Genomic DNA, 13,221 nt, shown 5'->3' with positions numbered 1-13,221 from the left:
TGTGACTGCCATCTTGGAGAAGCAGGGTCTTTTAATATGAAGAATCTTCCGTCTTCTCTACTTACGCCAGCTTGTGCCGGCCTTGCATTCTTGTTACTTCATGGCCCTTGGGCCTTTTTTATTTATTTTACATAATAAATTTTTTTATTAATACCCGTGTTTCACAAGAGATCCTTAACATTTTAAGCACCAATTGTATTGACTAATGTACGTCTTGTAACCTTTAAGACATAAATAGACAAGACAGATAAATGAGTGAATAATGCTGAGTGACTAGGTTAGGGCGAGGAACATAGTTCAGTGTCTGGCTTTGGAAGAATGCCTACTGTTTTAGAAACCTTATTGCCATGATCATAATCGTATGGGTTAAAAAGCATTTGTTGTCACTCCTACACTGTGGCTTGTTGAGCTTGAAACCTTTGCTCCTTGTTCGTGTTACATCTGACCTTTTGAAGAAATTGTATGAATCAATATCCTCCAAATTGTTCAGTATTTTAAAGGTTTCGCTCTATTACTCTCTCATTTGCATATATCTAAGCATATAGATTAGATATAGATTTAGATTAGATTTTTTAGTCAGGTAAAGGTACATACATTGCAGATGAGTTACAAAGGGAAAGACATTGACTAGAGTTCACTAGCTCTATTGGAAGAGAAACGTCTGCAAGACAAGTGTGGGCAAAAATTAAGGTAGCAGCGGCTCACAACGACCCCCAACGGCTTCATTTTGTATCTTCTCCAACTTGCCCATCGTACCTTTACCAAAACAAGAAATGACAGGTGCAGCATAATCAATAAGAAATCTTACAGTACTCAAGTACATCATTCGTAGCACTTGGACTCCCACTCCTTTCCACAGCATGCCAAGGCCTTCAGAGGTTGTAATCTCTTCCAACATTGACTCAACAGTCTGTTCATCTCAGTTTCCAAACTCTCATAGGTATATCCAACATATATGCCTAAATATTTATATATATTAACTCTATATTTTTACCGTTTATTTCCAATATAATGGGCCTCCGACTTCTACATTCAAACTTTAGTTTTGTCTTCATTAACCACTAGTCCCATGTGGTGACACTGGTTTCCGAAATTGTCCAACACTGTTTGAATCTTTGAAATATCTTTGCCCTGAAACAAAATATCATCAGCATATATGATTGGAGTTACCCAATTTGAGTATTTCTCAGATGCTATCTTATTCATTAGTACATTAAACAGGGTGAGACTCAACACTCCTCCCTGAGGTGTGCAGAGTTCTTGACCTTGATACCTTGAACCATACAACCTTGATACCACACCTGAGCCTTCCTTTCCTGAAGATAATCCCCTATCCAGCGCAATAATCTCCCTTCAACACCAAGACCAGCTAATTCATATAAAATAACCTCTTTGTTGGCTTTATCAAAAGCTCCTTATAAATCAATAAAAATTCTATAATAATCATTACCATTAGCTAGACATTTAATAATACAGTCAGAGGTACTTTTTCCTCTGAGGAACCCGAAAAATTATTAGACAGCTGATCACCTATTATATACAAAAGTTTATTTAAAATGATCCTCTCCATCATTTTACAAAAACACGAGGTTAAAGACACAGGTCTGTACTCTCCATTGGCTTTAGGGATAAGGATGATCATAGTTCTTTTTCATTTACTGGGAATTCTGCCCTCTTTATAACTAATATTAAAGAGGTCTAACAGCGGGCTTTTCGTCATAATGGCAAGTTCATTAAGTATTTCATAAGTTACTCCATCCTCCCCAGGGGGCGGTAGATTTCCCAACTTTAATCGCCGTTATTAGTTCTTCTCTGGTAATACCTGTGCAAGTGACATCACCACTGTTACCTGCTGTAAGTATAAAATCCTTTCTTAGATCTTTCCAAGAATCAAAAGACTCTCTCGTTACAGCGGGTAATTAAATGAACTAAGTTTGGCAGCTTCCGCCCATTTATTTACGAGACCTTTTGCAATTCCTTACTGGTCAGGATGTGCAACAAAATTATGCTTTTTACCCCTTATTTCATTTATGTCTTGCCAGATTTCCTTCAAGTTTGTTACTCCTAACTTTCTCTGCAAACTCCTGCCAATACTTGCTCCAAATTTCCTTTCTCTTCTCCGCACACTTTTATGGGGGGATGCTTTTCTATACCAGATGTTTTCCGGTTCAATGTTGCATTAAATACATCTACCTCCTTAATTAAATCTTAATAAAATGCTTCTGCCGAATCTGGCTTATAAGTATCATACCAAGACTTAATATGACCAACAAGACCCCTTAATTCTCCCTTATTAAACTTTAAGCTTTTCCTCTGAAGGCAGGCATGCTTTTTATCTAGTTTAAGCTGTATTTGTAATGCAAAATCTCTTAGCATTTCATCCACAGTAAGACAATTCTCCTCTATGCCCTCAGCATTTATCAAACAAGCATAATCTAATTTCCCTCAGATGAGGAGAGGGCTCGCCCAGCAGTTGAACATCTTCATGTTCAACATGTTCATCTTCATGTTCAGATTGTTACCATCCCTATCCCCAGTTTCCTGGAGTGCTGCTATGTTAATATTCTCTCTAAGAGTATAATAGTGTACATCCACCGCTCTAGTTTTTAATCCATTAACGTTCCAAGATAATATTATCAATCTACTTTCATCCATGAACTCCGTAATATTTTTTCTTTCTCCTCACTTGCACAACTACTACTAACATCGAAGGTAATAGTATTCATATCTATTTTCTTTGTTATTTCTGTATACCTTTTTACTTTAACGAAGGTACCCCCCAGGTGTAGGGAGGAATGATCTTTTCCAGGTATATTTTGAAAATCAGCATCGTTTTGCCACGTACCGCTTCGGTGGGTAGGCGGTTCCATGAGTTAATAACTCTGTGGGTGAAAAAGTATCTCCTGTAACTGGTAACTGGCTATTCAGACGAAGGACTTCGGGTAGATGTAGTTTACATGGACCTGAACAACGGTCGTAGTCTGCTGTCTGCTCTGTGTCGAGGCTGTAGCGTCTTGGGTCGATTAGAACTGTACACGCCGAGTGCTACATTCTTGACTGGAGATTGTACTGTGTGCTATTCGATTGATTGATGAAGATTAAGCCACTCAAGAGGTGACACGGGCATGAATACCCCGTAAGTGGTGGCCCTTTTGAGCCATTACCAGTATCAAGAGCTGATACTGGAGATCTGTGGAGGTGCGACTGCACCCTGCGTGACGGGAGATGTCTCCCGTGTGGTGTGTGCTATTCTGATTTATTTATAAAGATTAAGCCACCCAAGAGGTGGCACGGGCATGAATAGCCCGTAATGTGCTATTCTCAAGTCTCTTGCTTATGTACGGTGACGACACCTCACAGTAAGATATAGAAGGGTGGAAAACCGTTACCTGTAAATAGGGATAGGATTAATGCTTGTGTAATTAGTTATGCCATTATGATGATGAGATAATGGAGTATATGGATTACTCGATCACTACATCACCTTCAACTATTACTAGGGGAACTATTCCATGGTCCAGCGATTTTCTGAAAAGGAGTTTCACTGGCAAGCATAGTGAATTAAGAGCATAAGAATAAAGGTAACTGCAGAAGGCCTATTGGCCCATACGAGGCAGCTCCTATCTATAACCACCCAAACCCACTCATATACATGTCCAACCCACGCTTGAAACAATCGAGGGACCCCACCTCCACCACGTTACGCGGTAATTGGTTCCACAAATCAACAACCCTGTTGCCAAACCAGTATTTACCCAAGTCTTTCCTAAATCTAAACTTATCCAATTTATACCCATTGTTTTGTGTTCTGTCATGTGTTGATACTTTTAATACCCTACTAATATCCCCTTTGTTATGTCCATTCATCCACTTGTAAACCTCTATCATATCACCCCTAACTCTTCGCTTTTCCAGTGAATGCAATTTAAGCTTTGTTAATCTTTCTTCATATAAAAGATTTCTATTTTGGGGAATTAACTTAGTCACCCTACTCTAGACACGTTCAAGTGAATTTATATTCATTCTATAATATGGCGACCAAAACTGAACTGCATAATGTAAATGGGGCCTAACCAGAGCAAGATATAGCTGAAGAACCACACCAGGTGTCTTGTTACTAACACTTCGATTAATAAATCCCAGTGTCCTATTTGCCTTATTACGAGCATTCATGCATTGATCCTTTTGTTTTAAATTCTTACTAATCATAACTCCCAGATCCCTTTCACAATCCGACTTCGCAATCTCAACACCATCTAGCTCGTATCTTGTAACTATCATCATTACCTAGTCTCAAAACTTTACATTTATCAGCATTAAACTGCATCTGTCAATCTTTTGACCATTTCAAAACCCTATTTAGATCAACTTGAAGTGATAGTGAGTCTTCTTCCGTGTTAATTTCCCTACCTATTTTTGTATCATCTGCAAATTTGCAAAAGTTGCTACTCAACATAAGAACACAAGAACACAAGAACAAAGGCAACTGCAGAAGGCCCACCGGCCCATACGAGGCAGCTCCTACCTACAACCGCCCAATTAATTTGCCAGTTCCTTTACGACTTGGGACTTAAATCCATTTACACTTTGGGCTTCTGAGTCTTTTAGTTTGTCAATGCTCTTCCTGATTGTGTCGCGTGTAATTGGTATTTCTCTTAATTCATTCTCCTTACCTCCGACAAACATTTGTGTTGGTGATGGGATGTCATTCAAGCTTTCTAGTGTGAACACTGATGTTAGGTATTCATTGAGAGTGTTTGCCGCCCTTTTATGATACAACTTTTTATGATACATTGGGAAATGAATGGATATCGAGGGCACTTGGTGTCAATTGCCGGCTGGAAAGATATTGCAAATCAAATGCAATATCTTTCATAGACAACTGGGAACACTTCTATGGAAGAAATGAAATGTATGCTCGTGATGGGGTGCATCTATCGAGAGCTGGGGTTGTTGCTGTTGCGAACTCGCTAGAAGAAGTGGTTAGAGGTGTTTGTTTGGGTTTAAACTGTTAGTAGATAGAGGTATGGGAATTGATTTGGAGGAAGGAGGTAATAAAAGTATGTGTTTGTGGGAGAAAGGAATTGGCAAAACGATCAGGGAAAGAGAAGGTCCGCAAAATAACAATTCACTTAGGGTATATTACACTAACAGTAGAAGTCTAAGAAATAAAATTAACGAATTAAATGCTCTTGTCTGCACAGAAAAAATAGATATTATTGCACTTACCGAAACGTGGATGAATGTAGAAAATAGAGAACTATTAGCTGAATATCAAATATATGGATTTAAACTATTTCACACAGATAGATATATTAGACGAGGAGGTGGAGTAGCCATATATGTTAGGGACAATTTGAAATGTAGTCTCAAAGAGGGAATCAAAACAGAGCCACACACAGAAACTATTTGGATTGAATTAAACGAAAAAGCTAATAATATTATAATAGGAGTAATATATAGGCCACCAAATTTAGACAGAATGGAAGCAAAGCATCTATGGGATGAAATATCTAGAGCATCTAGATCTAACAGTATTTATGTCATGGGTGACTTTAATTTTAGCGGAATAAACTGGTTGAACAAAACAGGGAATAGTGAAGCAGAAGATTTTCTAGAATTAATTGACGATTGCTTTCTTACGCAACACATTAAGGAACCAACACGGGAATATAATATTTTAGATTTAGTGTTAACTAACAGGGAAACGCAAATTAATGACATCGAAATAGGGAGTGAGCTAGGGAGCAGTGATCACAAAGAAATCAGATTTAGCATAGAATGGAATAGACCAGTAGGAGAAAATTCTGTTAAAGTGCCAGATTTTCGAAAAGCTGATTTTAATAGCCTAAGAATTTTTTTGGGTCAAATTGATTGGAAAGGCTTGGGTATGGGGTGTGGGCCGGTCTTGGAGCGAGACATGAACCCAGCGATAGGTGACTTAAATGGGGATTTCGATGTGGATTCAATATATAACTTATTTAAGAATATTCTAAACAAAGCACAGGAACGTAGTATACCATACAAATTGAATAGATCGTATACTAATGACCCAAAGTGGATAACAAAGAATTTGAAGAAAATTATAGGTAAAAAGAGAGCTTGGTACAAAAGGATTAAAAATGGGGAGGTCACTTTAGAACAGGAATTCGTACAACTGGTTAGAAATGTTAAAAAAGAGATAAGGAAAGCAAAAAGAAACTATGAAGTTCGCATAGCAGGGCAAGCAAAGACAAATCCTAAAGGGTTTTTTCAGTTATATCGTACTAAGACTAGGGAAAGGATAGGTCCATTAAAAACTGAGACAGGTCAAATAACAGATAGTGATGAAGAGATGAGTAGTATTTTTAATAAATATTTTGTATCTGTATTTACTAAAGAGGAACTTAACAATATGCCTTCAGCCGAACAAGTCTATGTGGGTGGGGACGAGGACAGGTTGACGAGTTTAGCAGTTACCAGGGAGGATGTTCTTAAACAAATAGTAAAACTCAAACCAAACAAATCCCCAGGGCCGGATGAAGTGTTTGCTAGGGTGCTTAAAGAATGCAAAGAGGAGCTTTGTGACCCACTGTCAACCATATTTAATAAATCAATAGAGTCAGGCAGAGTGCCAGAGTTTTGGAAAGTTGCTAATGTGATACCAGTTTTTAAGAAAGGAGATAGATCACTTGCGTCTAACTATCGACCAATTAGCCTAACGTCTATTGTGGGAAAGTTACTCGAATCTATAATAGCAAATAAAATTCGTCTTCATCTTGAAAAACATAAAATAATAATTGAGTCGCAACATGGTTTTATAAATGGCCGTTCATGTTTAACAAATTTGTTATCTTTTTATTCTAGCATTGTTGAGGCAGTTGATAGTGGTAAGGATTGCGATGTTGTATACCTTGACTTTAGCAAAGCTTTTGATACAGTGCCACATGAAAGACTGATTAAAAAAATAGAGTCTCATGGTATTGGGGGTGCTATATTAAGCTGGATTAGGGCATGGCTATACCAAAGGAAACAGAGAGTTAGTATAAATGGAATCAAGTCAGAGTGGGAAAATGTTGTAAGTGGAGTGCCTCAAGGCTCTGTCCTGGGACCTCTGTTGTTTATAATATATATAAATGATTTAGATTCAGGTTTGAGTAGCAACATTTGCAAATTTGCCGATGATACGAAAATCGGTAGGGAAATTAATTCGGAGGAGGACTCACTATCACTTCAAGTTGATCTAGATAGGGTTTTGAAATGGTCAAAGGATTGGCAGATGCAGTTTAATGCTGATAAATGTAAAGTTCTGAGGTTAGGTAATGATGATAGAGTTACAAGATACGAGCTAGATGGTGTTGTGATTGCGAAGTCGGATTGCGAAAGGGATCTGGGAGTTATGATTAGTAAGAATTTAAAACAAAAGGATCAATGCATAAATGTTCGTAATAAGGCAAATCGGACACTTGGATTTATTAATCGCAGCGTTAGTAACAAGACACCTGGTGTGGTTCTCAAGCTATATCTTGCTCTAGTTAGGCCCCATTTAGATTATGCAGTTCAGTTTTGGTCGCCATATTATAGAATGGATATAAATTCACTTGAACGTGTCCAGCGTAGGATGACTAAGTTAATTCCCCAAATTAGAAATCTTTCATATGAAGAAAGATTAACAAAGCTTAAGTTGCATTCACTGGAAAGGCGAAGAGTTAGGGGTGACATGATAGAGGTTTACAAGTGGATGAATGGACATAACCGGGGGGATATTAATAGGGTATTAAAAGTATCAACACAGGACAGAACACGAAACAATGGATATAAATTGGATAAGTTTAGATTTAGGAAAGACTTGGGTAAATACTGGTTCAGTAACAGGGTTGTTGATTTGTGGAACCAATTGCCGCGTAACATTGTGGAGGTGGGGTCCCTCGATTGTTTCAAGCACGGGTTGGACAAGTATATGAGTGGGATTGGGTGGTTATAGAATAGGAGCTGCCTCGTATGGGCCAATAGGCCTTCTGCAGTTACCTTTGTTCTTATGTTCTTATGTTCTTTACTTCCTTGGCTGTAATTGGTTCCCCATACTCGTCATCACTAGATTGTGCTCTTTTTATCCTAATCCTTCTGTCATTATGTCGGAGGAGCTGTTCCCTGCTTACTTCTGCAGGGAGGGAGGAGGATGATGCTGCATCACTCCACTTGTGAATTAGTTCTTCAGCCTTACCCTGGGGGTCGTTGTGAGCCGCAGGCCGGGCTCTGCTCCCCTTAGCTACCTTAATTTTTGCCCACACTTGTCTTGCAGACGTTTCTCTTCCAATAGAGCTAGTGAACTCTAGTCATTGTCTTTCCCTTTGTAACTCATCTGCAATGTATGTACCTTTACCTGACTAAAAAATCTAATCTAAATCTATATCTAATCTATATGCTTAGATATATGCAAATGAGAGAGTAATAGAGCGAAACCTTTAAAATACTGAACAATTTGGAGGATATTGATTCATACAATTTCTTCAAAAGGTCAGATGTAACACGAACAAGGAGCAAAGGTTTCAAGCTCAACAAGCCACTGTGTAGGAGTGACAACAAATGCTTTTTAACCCATACGATTATGATCATGGCAATAAGGTTTCTAAAACAGTAGGCATTCTTCCAAAGCCAGACACTGTACTATGTTCCTCGCCCTAACCTAGTCACTCAGTATTATTCACTCATTTATCTATGTCTTGTCTATTTATGTCTTAAAGGTTACAAGACGTACATTAGTCATAGTCAATACAATTGGTGCTTAAAATGTTAAGGATCTCTTGTGAAACACGGGTATTAATAAAAAAATTTATTATGTAAAATAAATAAAAAAGGCCCAAGGGCCATGAAGTAACAAGAATGCAAGGCCGGCACAAGCTGGCGTAAGTAGAGAAGACGGAAGATTCTTCATATTAAAAGACCCTGCTTCTCCAAGATGGCAGTCACACCCTGCTTGCCCTGGACAATCACCATATGGAGGACTGTTTACTGTGAAGGGAAGTCCACAAATGCAATGCCAGCATGAGTCAGTCTTGAAGGGTAAACGATGATGGCACCCTCACAGTAACACAAAAGCCGAGCAAGCCCAGTGAGGAAGACCTGTTGATGGGAAGGAGGAGAATCATTAGTCACAACAAAATCCACATAGAAACAAAGGAGAGAAAAAAAATAAAGTGGATGTCTTCTTTTTGTATAGACATAATAAATATTGCCATTTGGCTATGTATTTATATGATATATAATAGAATACAGCATAAAACAAAATAAGAAGGGTGATAGGAGAAGAAAAGATTAGTGTTCAGTGAGAATCCACAAGGTCTTCCCTGAATACTCTATTTTCTTCAAGGCTGTGGGTCCCTACAATTGCACCAGAGGTGGTACACACCCCTATTATTATTTAAACAGGTGAGTACACACACGGTGTTAGCAAACTTAGCCTCCAAACACACACACACACATGGTATCAGCAAACTTAGCCTCCAAATACACACATGGTATCATCAAGCTTAGCCTCTAAACACACACACACACATGGTATCAGCAAACTTAGCCTCCAAACACACACACACACATGGTATGAGCAAGCTTAGCCTCCAAATACACACATGGTATCATCAAGCTTAGCCTCTAAACACACACACACACACACAAACGGTATCAGCAAGCTTAGCCTCCAAACACACACACACACACACACACACATACATGGTATCAGCAAGCTTAGCCTCCAAACACACACACACACATGGTATCAGCAAGCTTAGCCTCCAAATACACACATGGTATCATCAAGCTTAGCCTCTAAACACACACACACACATGGTATCAGCAAGCTTAGCCTCCAAATACACACATGGTATCATCAAGCTTAGCCTCCAAACACACACACACACATGGTATCAGCAAGCTTAGCCTCCAAACACACACACACATATGGTATCAGCAAACTTAGCCTCCAAATACACACATGGTATCATCAAGCTTAGCCTCTAAACACACACACACACATGGTATCAGCAAACTTAGCCTCCAAACACACACACACACATGGTATCAGCAAGCTTAGCCTCCAAATACACACATGGTATCATCAAGCTTAGCCTCTAAACACACACACACACACATAAACGGTATCAGCAAGCTTAGCCTCCAAACACACACACACACACACACACATACATGGTATCAGCAAGCTTAGCCTCCAAACACACACACACATGGTATCAGCAAGCTTAGCCTCCAAATACACACATGGTATCATCAAGCTTAGCCTCTAAACACACACACACACATGGTATCAGCAAGCTTAGCCTCCAAACACACACACACATATGGTATCAGCAAACTTAGCCTCCAAATACACACATGGTATCATCAAGCTTAGCCTCTAAACACACACACACACATGGTATCAGCAAGCTTAGCCTCCAAACACACACACACACATGGTATCAGCAAGCTTAGCCTCCAAACACACACACACACACACACACATGGTATCAGCAAGCTTAGCCTCCAAACACACACACACACATGGTATCAGCAAGCTTAGCCTCCAAACACACACACACAGAAAATGGGGACATTGAAACAGTTGATAAACTTGATTTCAAGAGAGAGAGGTCACTATGGGGAACTTCAAATTTTTTTTTAATAAGTAATTAGGCAGACTTGTTGCTAGACAGGGAAGTAAATTAAATGTATGCCAAATTTTGCAAAATATACAATGAAGGCACACAAACATTCATACCAAAACAGAGATGCAGGGCCAGAAAACAGGATTGGTTCAACAGAAATTGAGAGAGGGCCACAGACCAAAAGACACAAAAATGGAATGAAAGACATTGAAAAACTACAAGCAGATGTCAACAAAGTTTTCGATTGGGCAGCAGAAAATAACATGATGTTTAACAGTGATAAATTTCAGGTACTCAGGTACGGCAAAAATGAGGATCTGAAACATAATACAGGGTGCAAAACACAATCGAATCTTCCCATAGTAGAAAAACAGCATGTCAAGGATTTGGGAATAATGATGTCCGACGATCTAACGTTTAGGGAGCATAACCAAGCAAATATTGCGTCGGCCAGAAAAATGATCGGATGGATTATGAGAACTTTCAAATCCAGGGATCCCATCACAATGGTTGTACTCTTCAAGTCACTTATGTTGTCCTGTCTCGAGTACTGCTCAGTATTCACTTTCCCCTTCAGAGCACGGTTGCACGGTTGTTCCTGCCGGAACAACCGTGGACATCTTCAGGAGAAAACTGGACTGTTTTCTAAGAGAAGTTCCGGATCAGCCGGGATGTTGTGGGTATGTGGCCCTGCGGGCCGCTCCAAGCAACAGCCTGGTGGACCAAACTCTCACAAGTCGAGCCTGGCCTCGGGCCGGGCTTGGGGGGTAGAAGAGCAGAACCCCATCAAGCAGGTATCAAAATAGATAGAAGCCAAACCCCAAATCATACCAGCGATACAAAGATGCGAGAAACAACTATACAGCAGTAAGGGAAGAGGCAGAAAGAAATTTTTAAAAAGGGATAATGGATAAATGTAAAACAGAACTGGGCCTATTCTAGAAATTCATAAACAACAAATTGCAGGTAAAGGATAATATCCAGAGGTTGAAAATAGGAAACAGATTCACAGAAAATGATAATGCAATGTCTGAAACATTAAACCAAAAGTTCCAAAGTGTGTTTATACAAAATGAAATCTTAAGAGAACCAGACACAATAAGAATTTCTGAGAACATCATAGAGCGTATAGAGGTGTCTAGAGATGAAGTGGAAAATATGCTAAAGTAGCTAAGTAAGAACAAAGCAGTTGGTCCAGATGGAGTTTCACCATGGGTTCTGAGAGAATGTGCATCTGAGCTCAGCCTTCCACTTCACCTGATCTTTCAGGCATCCCTGTGTACAGGAGTCATAGCAAACATGTGGAAAAAGGCTAACATAGTTCCAATCTACAAAAGTGGCAACAGGGAAGACCCCACCTCTCTCAGTTATAGACCTGAATCATTGACAAGTGTAACAGTGAAAGGATTGAAAACAAAAAAAAATAATAAAAACTAAATGGGTAGAACACCTTGAGAGAAATTATATAATATCACACAGACAGTATTGTTTTCGATCTGGAAGATCCTGTGTATCGAATTTACTCAGTTTCTATGATTGAGCCACAGAGATTTTAAAGGAAAAAGGTAGTTGGGTCGACTGCATCTATCTAGACATAAAAAAGGCTTTCGACAGAGTTCCACATAAGAGGTTGTTCTGGAAACTAGAAAATTTTGGATGGGTGACAGGTAAGCTTCTAACATGGATGAAAAATTTTCTGACTGATAGAAAAATGAGGGCAGTAATCAGAGGCAATCGGACTGGAGAAGTGTCACAAGTGGAGTACCACAGTACATGCACCAGAAATGTTCATTGTCTACATAAATGATCTACCAGTTGGAATACAGAATTATATAAACATGTTTGCTGATGATGCTAAGATAATGGGATGGATAAGAAATTTAGATGATTGTCATGCCCTTCAAGAAGACCTGGACAAAATAAGTATATGGAGCACCACTTGGCAAATGAAATTTAATGTGAATAAATGCCATGTTATGGAATGTGGAATAGAACATAGATCCCACACAACCTACAAATTATGTGAGAAATCTTTATATAATTCTGATAAAAGAAAGAGGTCTAGGGTTGATTCTAGATAGAAAACTATCACTTGAGGCCCACATAAAGAACGTTGTGTGAGGAGCCTATGCCACGCTTTCTAACTTCAGAATTTTGTTTAAATACATGGATGGCGAAATACTAAAGAAATTGTTCACGAGTTTTGCTCGGCCAAGGCTAGAATATGCAGCGGTTGTGTGGTGCCCATATCTTAAGAAGCACATCAACAAACTGGAAAAGGTGCAAAGACATGCTACTAAGTGGCTCCCAGAACTAAAGGGCAAGAGCTATGTGGAGAGGTCAGAGGCATTAAATATGCCAAAACTAGAAGACAACAAAAAGAGGTGATAAAATCACTATGTACAAAATAGTAACAGGAATTGATAAAATCAATAGGGAAGATTTCCCGAGACCTGGAACTTCAAGAACAAAAGGTCATAGATTTAAACTAACTAAACAAAGATGCCAAAGAAATATAAAAAAAATTTCCTTTCGCATACAGAGTGGTACACGGTTGGAACAAGTTAAGTGAGAAGGTGGT

The 13,221-nt window shown here is 39.0% G+C and overlaps 1 protein-coding gene across 1 annotated transcript in view; it reads right to left on the bottom strand.

Annotated features, from left to right (window-relative positions):
- Positions 1–8,797: 8,797 nt before the first annotated feature.
- The window catches only part of LOC138361455 (uncharacterized), a 10,166-nt gene continuing 5,742 nt past the window's right edge, over positions 8,798–13,221 (bottom strand). Inside the window, exon 3 of the mRNA XM_069320786.1 lies at positions 8,798–9,102. The gene's annotated coding sequence lies outside the window, so the exon portion shown is untranslated. The remainder of the gene's footprint in view (positions 9,103–13,221) is intronic.

Source organism: Procambarus clarkii, unplaced genomic scaffold (assembly GCF_040958095.1).
Source record: "Procambarus clarkii isolate CNS0578487 unplaced genomic scaffold, FALCON_Pclarkii_2.0 HiC_scaffold_401, whole genome shotgun sequence".
In the NCBI taxonomy this organism is placed as follows: domain Eukaryota; kingdom Metazoa; phylum Arthropoda; class Malacostraca; order Decapoda; family Cambaridae; genus Procambarus; species Procambarus clarkii.
This window is presented reverse-complemented; position numbering and strand designations above follow the sequence as displayed.